The sequence below is a fragment of the Triticum dicoccoides genome, chromosome 3B (genome assembly GCF_002162155.2).
Source record: "Triticum dicoccoides isolate Atlit2015 ecotype Zavitan chromosome 3B, WEW_v2.0, whole genome shotgun sequence".
NCBI classification, from domain to species: Eukaryota; Viridiplantae; Streptophyta; class Magnoliopsida; order Poales; family Poaceae; genus Triticum; species Triticum dicoccoides.
Genome location: NC_041385.1, coordinates 549207548 through 549217055, shown reverse-complemented (window position 1 = coordinate 549217055; position 9508 = coordinate 549207548).

Below are 9508 nucleotides of genomic sequence, written 5' to 3'. Positions count from 1 at the left end.
TATTTTCTAATTTGAAATTGGATAGAATTGACAGAACAATTATCATCTTTGTTTATACACCTGCAAAACCTGTCATCTCTCTGCTTTGTTTCAGGGTGATATGCCTGATGGCATGCACAAGTCTGCTGAAGGCTATGAGACAAACCCAACATATATTGCAGCAAAGAAGGCAAAACATCTTGAAGATAGTGAGACAACCCCAAAGTCTTGTCTTGATGCAGTGTTAAAGTTACTTGAGACTAACAGTCAGACAAGCTCACAGAATTCGTTGTCTGAATCATTTCGACTTCTTCAGTCCCAAGTTCTAGCAGAAAGGCATTCTGCAACTCAACTTCGACTTGAAGTCCTATCTCTAAGAAAGATTGCGGAGAACACCAATGAGAACCTCATCGCTAAACAGCTACACCTGGAAGCTATGACCGACATGCTAGGCCGGTCTCACAGCCTTGCTCAGCAGCTTGCGCAACAGTTCCCCCGCAAGGCTAACCTTTCTTGAACTGTCTTGGAAGTGGTCTCGGTTCAGTATTATTTTGTTACGCTGCAATGGTGCCCAGTTTTTGTAATCTGCTTCTTCGTTGCACTTTATGATCACTGGTGGCGAACTTCGATGCCCAGTGGATGTAATATACCTTAAATCCTTTATTGTATAGTGTAGGTTTATTCTTAGTTACTATGCCGTAATTTCTTTGTTGTATAGAGTAGGTTTGTTCTTAATTCCTACTAGTTACTGCCATCATTTGCTATCTGAAAAAAAATCAGATGTAGTCGACCGGGCCGAAACATTCGACTCTAATGGGCCAGGTTTTTAGCGGGCCACAATTGGGCCGGCCTGTGTCTTTCTTGGGCCCGAATGATTGGGGCCTTCACACATTGCGCCAGGCCCAAACTTATACCGGCCTATATTTTAGTTGGGCCTTTTGTCGACCCAGCGCTTAGTTTGGCCCAGGTAGCGTTGGGCCATTAACAGGCTGAATATTGTACTGGCCTGTTATGGCCGAGATGAAACCATGGGCCTTTAGCAGGCCAAAATGCATGTTGGGCCTCAATTTTCACTAGTTGTTAACGGGCTTTCAGCAGGCCGAAATGTAGACCGGGCCGTTATGGGCCCAGTTAGCTCACGAGCCGTTACCAGGCCGAAACATATCTCGGGCCTTAGTTGGCCCACTGATATCATGGGCCTTTAAGAGGCCGAAAGCTTAGTACAGGCATCAACAGGCCGAATTATGCGACATGCCTTTAACAGGCCCAAAGTCACATTGGGCTTAATCGTTGCCACCTTTAGCACGGGCCGTTAGTGGGCCCGATGTCCCGTTGGACCATATATGGCCCATGGGCAGCACAGGCCATTCCCAGGCCGAAAGTCACACCGGGCTGAAATGGGCCCATGTCTACATCAGGCCTCTAACAGGCCGAAAGTTACTGGGCTATAGTTGGGCCCGAATATTTGGCGAACAATTAACGGGCCAGATCTGGCTTTGGGCCGCAAATGGGCCCAAATATTGGGCAAACAATTAACAGGCCAGATCTGGCTTCGGGCCGTAAATGGGCCCAAATATTGGGGGAACAATTAACGGGCCAGATCTGGTTTCGGGCTGTAAATGGGCCTTTATTAAGTAGGCCGTTATTGGGCTGGCCCACTAGTACGTGATTAAGTTCTACGGGCCTTTGACTGGGCCGGCCTTTTTAACCTATATGGGCTCAGTTGGGCCCAACCACGTGTCGACGTACCATAGGCATGTCTCCTCCAATGGACGGGCGACATCTGGCCCACTGACGAGCTAACAGGTGTTCCCTTCGGCCAATCAGAATTTTACACGTGTAAATTTCCCATTGGTTGTGGCTGTTAATGGGTTATCGGATCCAAAATCCGACCCGATAGCTTAACGGCGTTCCATTACGATGGATGCCACGTGTCGGTCACCCTTGATGAAAGCACTTCTGTGACGCGCGATTTATCGTCATGGAAGTGGACATTTCCGTGATGATAATTTTGGTAATGTCATGGAACACTTGTACGACAACACAGGTATGACTATCTTGATTCTGTCATAAAATCATCATGGATGTACATGCATGACAAAAAACTCGACCTACTGTGACAAACACGTATCATCACGGAAGTGTATTTTTTTGTAGTGGAAGAAGCCATCTAGCTACTGCCTACGGACTCGTAGGTCTGTAGTAAACTACTCACACATCATTAGAGGAGCACCAATGAGGATGATGAACCCCTCCGTGATCGTTTCCCCCCCCGGCAAGGTGCCGGAATAGGGCTCTGATACGTCCATTTTGCATCATGCTTTTATATCAATATTTATTGCATTATGGGCTGTTATTACACATTATATCTCAATACTTAGGGCTATTCTCTCTTATTTTACAAGGTTTACCATGAAGAGGGGGAATGCCGGCAGCTGGAATTCTGGCTAGAAAAGGATAAAATATTGGAAACCTATTCTGCACAGCTCCAAAAGTCCCGCAAGTCCAGGAAGTCAGTTTTGGAATTAATAAGAATTATTGAGCGAAGAAAGCACAAGAGGGGGCCCACACCCTGGCCAGGAGGGTGGGGGCATGCCCACCCCTACTAGGCGCGCCCCTGTCTCCTGGGCCCCCTGGTGGCCCTCCGGTGCCCATCTTCTATTATATGAAGGCTTTTACCCTGGAAAAAAAATCAAAGGCAAGCTTACGGGACGAAACTCCACCGCCACGAGGTGGAACCTTGGCAGAACCAATCTAGAGCTCCGATAGAGCTGTTCTATCGAGGAAACTTCCCTCTGGGAGGGGGAAATCATCACCATCATCATCACTAACGATCCTCTCATCGGGAGGGGGTCAATCTCCATCAACATCTTCACCGACACCATCTCCTCTCAAACCCCTAGTTCATCTCTTGTATCCAATCTTGTATCAAAACCACAAATTGGTACATGTGGGTTGCTAGTAGTGTTGATTACTCCTTGTAGTTGATGCTAATTTGTTTACTTGGTGGAAGATCATATGTTTAGATCCTTAATGCATATTATTACTCCTCTGATTATGAACATGAGTATGCTTTGTGAGTAGATACGTTTGTTCCTGAGGACATGGGTGAAGTCTTGCTATTAGTAGTCATGTGAATTTGGTATTCGTTCGATATTTTGATGGGATGTATGTTGTCTCTCCTCTAGTGGTGTTATGTGAACGTCGACTACATGACACTTCACCATTATTTGGGCCTAGAGGAAGGCATTGGGAAGTAATAAGCAGATGATGGGTTGCTAGAGTGACAGAAGCTTAAACCCTAGTTTATGCGTTGCTTCGTAAGGGGCTGATTTGGAATCATATTTTTAATGTTGTGGTTAGGTTTACCTTAATACTTCTTTTGTAGTTGCGGATGCTTGCAATAGGGGTTAATCATAAGTGGGATGCTTGTCCAAGTAAGGGTAGTACCCAAGCACCGGTCCACCCACATATCAAATTATCAAAGTACGGAATGTGAATCATATGAGCATGATGAAACTAGCTTGACGATAATTCCCATGTGTCCTCGGGAGCTCTTTTCTCATTATAAGAAATTGTCCAGGCTTGTACTTTGCTACAAAAAGGATTGGGCCACCTTTCTGCACTTTATTTACTTTTGTTGCTTGTTACTCGTTACAATTTATCTTATCACAAAACTATCTGTTACCTACAATTTCAGTGCTTGTAGAGAAAACCTTACTGAAAACCGCTTGTCATTTCCTTCTGCTCCTCGTTGGGTTCGACACTCTTACTTATCGAAAGGACTACGATAGATCCCCTACACTTGTGGGTCATCAAGACTCTTGATGATATGGCTTGGATGATATGGCTCACGATTGGCTTGGATGATATGGCTCATGATTTTAATTTTGCTAAATTTCGTAGACAACCCCGTGATAAAGAATTGCCTGGTAAGGATGAAATTATTGGTCTTGCTTCTATTGTCGTGCCTCCTACTGACCCGTTAGAACAATATTTGGTAGACCATGAAAATGATATGTTTATGAATGAAAGAAGTGAAATAGATAAAGTGTTCCTTCAACAGGAACCTATTCTGAAACACAACCTACCCGTTGAAATTCTAGGGGATCCCGCTCCACCCAAGGGTGATCCCGTGTTTGAACTCAAACCATTACCTAATAATCTTAAGTATGCTTATCTTGATGAAAAGAAAATATATCATGTTATTATTAGTGCTAACCTTTCAGAGCAAGAAGAAGAAAGATTATTGAAAACTCTGAAGAAGCACTGCGCTGCTATCGGATATACACTGGATGATCTTAAGGGCATCAGTCCCACTCTATGCCAACACAAAATTAAAGTGGAGAAAGATGACAAAGAGTTAGAGATCCTCAACGAAGATTAAACCCTAAGATGAAAGAAGTGGTAAGAAAGGAGATACTAAAGCTCCTTGAGGCAGGTATAATTTATCCCGTTGCTGATAGTGAATGGGTAAGCCCTGTCCATTGTGTCCCTAAAAAGGGAGGTATTACTGTTGTTCCTACTGATAAAGATGAATTGATTCCGCAAATAATTATTACAGGTTATAGGATGGTAATTGATTTCCCTAAATTAAATAAAGCTACTAAGAAAGATCATTACCCTTTACCTTTTATTGATCAAATGCTAGAAAGACTATCCAAACATACACATTTCTGCTTTCTAGATGGTTATTCTAGTTTCTCTCAAATACCTGTGTCAGCAAAGTATCAATCAAAAACTACTTTTACTTTCCCTTTCGGTACTTTTGCTTATAGACATATGCCTTTTGGTTTATGTAATGCACCTGCTACCTTTCAAAGATGCATGATGGCTATATTCTCTGACTTTTGTGAAAAGATTTGTGAGGTATTCATGAATGATTTCTCCGTTTATGGATCCTCTTTTGATGATTGCTTGAGCAACCTTGATCGAGTTTTGCAGAGATGTGAAGACACTAGTCTCGTGTTGAATTGGGAAAAGTGCCACTTTATGGTTAATGAAGGCATTGTCTTGGGGCATAAAATTTCTGAAAGAGGTATTGAAGTTGACAAAGCTGAAGTTGATGCTATTAAAAAGATGCCATGTCCCAAGGACATTAAAGGTAGAAGAAGTTTCCTTGGTCATGTCGGTTTTTATAGGAGGTTCATTAAGGACTTTTCTAAAATCTCTAGGCCTCTGACTAATTTATTGCAAAAAGATATTCCTTTTCTCTTTGATGATGATTGTGTAGAAGCATTTGAAATACTTAAGAAAGCTTTGATTACTGCACCTATTGTTCAGCCACCTGATTGGAATTTACCCTTTGAAATTGTGTGTGATGCTAGTGATTATGCGGTAGGTGTTGTTCTAGGGCAGAGAGTCGATAAGAAATTGAATGTTATCCAGTATGCTAGTAAGACTCTTGATACTACCCAGAGAAATTATGCTACTATTGAAAAAGAATTCTTAGCAGTTGTGTTTGCTTGTGATAAGTTTAGACCTTATATTGTTGATTCCAAAGTTACTATTCACACTGATCATGCTGCTATTAAATATCTTATGGAAAAGAAAGATGTAAGCCTAGAGTTATTAGATGGGTTCTCTTACTCCAAGAATTTGATTTGCATATTAGAAAGGGAGCTAAGAACCCCGTTGTAGACAACTTGTCTAGGTTAGAGAATGTTCTTGATGACCTACTACCTATTGATGATAGCTTTCCTGATGAACAATTAGCGGTCATTAATGCTTCTCGTACTGCTCCTTGGTATGCTGATTATGCTAATTACATTGTTGCTAAATTTATACCACCTAGTTTCACATACCAACAAAAGAAAAAGTTCTTTTATGATTTAAGACATTACTTCTGGGATGACCCACACCTTTATAAAGAAGGAGTAGATGGTGTTATTAGACGTTGTGTACCTGAGCATGAACAGGAATAGATCCTACGCAAGTGTCACTCTGAATCATATGGAGGACACCACGCCGGAGATAGAACTGCACATAAGGTATTGCAATCCGGTTTTTATTGGCCTACTCTCTTCAAAGATGCTCATAAGTTTGTCTTGTCTTGTGATGAATGTCAAAAAATTGGTAATATTAGTAGGCGTCAAGAAATGCCTATGAATTATTCTCTTGCTATTGAACCGTTTGATGTTTGGGGCTTTGATTATATGGGACCTTTTCCTTCCTCTAATGGTTACACACATATTTTAGTTGCTGTTGATTACGTTACTAAGTGGGTAGAAGCTATTCCAACTAGTAGTGTTGATCATAACACCTCTATTAAGATGCTTAAAGAAGTTATTTTTCCGAGGTTTGGAGTCCCTAGATATCTTATGACTGATGGTGGTTCACATTTTATTCATGGTGCTTTCCGTAAGATGCTTGCTAAGTATGATGTTAATCATAGAACCACATCTCCTTATCACCCGCAGTCTAGTGGTCAAGTAGAGTTGAGCAATAGAGAGCTTAACCTAATTTTGCAAAAGACTGTCAATAGATCTAGAAAGAGCTGGTCGAAAAAACTTGACGATGCATTATGGGCCTATAGAACTGCATATAAAAATCCTATGGGTATGTCTCCGTATAAGATGGTTTATGGAAAAGCATGTCACTTACCTCTTGAACTTGAACATAAAGCATATTGGGCTATTAAAGATCTCAACTATGACTTCAAACTTGCCAATGAGAAGAGGTTATTTGATATTAGCTCACTTGATGAATGGAGAACCCAAGCCTATGAGAATGCCAAGCTATTCAAAGAAAAAGTCAAACGCTGGCATGACAGAAGGATACAAAAGCGTGAGTTTAACGTAGGTGATTATGTGTTATTATTCAACTCTCGTTTAAGATTTTTTGCAGGAAAACTTCTCTCTAAATGGGAAGGTCCTTACGTCATCGAGTAGGTCTATCGTTCTGGTGCCATAAAAATCAACAACTTCGAAGGCACAAGTCCGAGGGTGGTGAACGATCAAAGAATCAAACATTATATCTCAGGTAAATGTTGAAACTAATATTATTGAAACCATAACCCCGGAGGAATACATAAGGGACACTTTCCAGAATGTTTCAGACTCCGAAAAGGAATAGGTATGTGGTACGGTAACTAAACCGACTCCAAAACAATTCTAATGGCAATTTTTTATCCGTTTTGGAATATTTAAGAATTTTGGGAAGAAAGAAGTAGTCCGGGAAGTACACGAGGCCTCCACGAGGGTGGAGGGCGCGCCCACCCTTCCTGGGCGCGCCCCCTGTCTCGTGGCCACCTCGTGTGCCTCCCGGACTCCATTTTCTTGCATGTTACGTATTTTGGTCGGTAAAAATTCATTATATAATCTCCCGAAGGTTTTGACCACCGTATCACGCAAATATCCTCTGTTTTCGTTTCGAGCTGTTTTTCTGATAGATCTAGAGCACCATGACGTCTCCAAGCACTCCCAAGGACAAGTTTTTTGATAGGGTTATCAACCCCTATCTCGCGGAGGTGCTGCAACACCCTCAAACCATTGAGATGAGTGAGGGGGTGCTGCACATCCGTGATGTGGAGGGACCAAGGCGTACCGGAAGCATGGAGACAAAGCTCGAAGCCATGGAGCAACAAGTTTTCAAGTGCCAAGGGATGATGGAGCATGGACTCAATGCCAACCAGATGATGATCACGGAGTTTAGCAACAACCACAAGCTAGATGCCAAGGTCATTGGGGAGTCCATCTTCAAGCTTCAAGAGAAACTCAAGCACCTCCAAGCCCAGATCTATGACCTGCAAAACCAAAACTGTGAGTATGAATATAGATTCAAGAGGATGAGTTTGGCTGCAGATTTGAGGATCTCGGAGACTCGATCATCCTTCTATGATGGTGAGCCTATTCCTTGGAAGATGGATGACAAGCCTACATCATCAACAACTCCTACTTCACCACTCCGAGGACATAATCACATGGGTATGGGCACTCCCCTTGGCAACTGCCAAGCTTGGGGGAGGTGCCCCAGTATCGTATCACCATCACACTTCTATCTTTACCGCTTTACTTAGGTCGAATCCTTTAGTAATATCTTGATCTAGTAGATTGAAGTTTTGATACAAATTAGTTTTGAGTTTTGCTTTCCCTATATAATCGAGTCCGTGAGCTATCTATAATAAAGATTAGTGTTGAGTCAAAGGGCTTTGCTATGTTGCTATGATCTTGAGAAAAATAGAAAGAATATAGAAGGATAAAAGAGTTCATATTGATCTTGTGGATAGTAATGACTTCATACATAGAAAGTATGAGGCTTAAAAATTGTTGAGAGTTGACAAGCATATTTTTGGTCATCGTTGCAATTAATAGGAAGTAATAAAGAAAGAGAGGTTTTCACATATAAATACACTATCTTGGACATCTTTTATGATTGTGAGCACTCATTAAAGTATGACATGCTAAAGAGTTGATGTGAGACAAGGACGACAACATAATGGTTTATGTTTCCTCACATCTCAGTTAAAGTATATTGTCATTGACCTTCCAAACATATTGAGCTTGCCTTTCCCCCTCATGCTAGCCAAAAATTCCTAGCACCAAGTAGAGATACTACCTGTGCTTCAAAATATCCTTAAACCCAGTTTTGCCATGAGAGTCCACCATATCTACCTATGGATTGAGTAAGATCCTTCAAGTAAGTTGTCATCGGTGCAAGCAATAAAAAATGCTCTCTAAATATGCATGACTTATTAGTGCGGAGAAAATAAGCTTTATACGATCTTGTTATGGAAGCAATAAAAGTGACGAACTGCATAATAAAGGTCCATATACAAGTGGCAATATAAAGTGACGTTCTTTTGTATTAAGATTTTGTGTATCCAACCCTAAAAGCGCATGACAACCTCTGCTTCCCTCTGCGTAGGGCATATCTTTTACTTTATGTCTTTTACTTTATGCAAGAGTCAAGGTGATCTTCACCTTTCCCTTTTTCATTTTATCCTTTGGCAAGCACCTCATGTTGGAAAGATCCTGATACATATATCCAATCGAATGTTCGTTAGCATGAACTATTATTGTTGACATTACCCTTGAGGTAAAACGTTGGGAGGCAACATTATAAGCCCCTATCTTTCTCAGTGTCTGATTAAAACTTCATAACCATAAGTATTGCGTGATGTTAGCAATTGTAGAAGACTATATGATAGTTGAGTTTGTGGACTTGCTGAAAAGCTCTATTCTTGACTCTTTCTGACGTTATGATAAATTGCAATTGCTTCAATGACTGAGATTATAGTTTGTTAGTTCCCAATGAAGTTTATGTTTCATACTTGACATTATGAATAGATTGTTACTTGAGCAAAAGAAATCATATGATAAGATCTATTTATGTTGCTGTTATAAGAATGATCATGATGCCCTCATGTCCGTATTTTATTTTTATCGACACCTCTATCTCTAAACATGTGGACATATTTTTCTATTTCGGCTTCCGCTTGAGGACAAGCGAGGTCTAAGCTTGGGGGAGTTGATACGTCCATTTTGCATCATGCTTTTATATCAATATTTATTGCATTATGGGCTGTTAT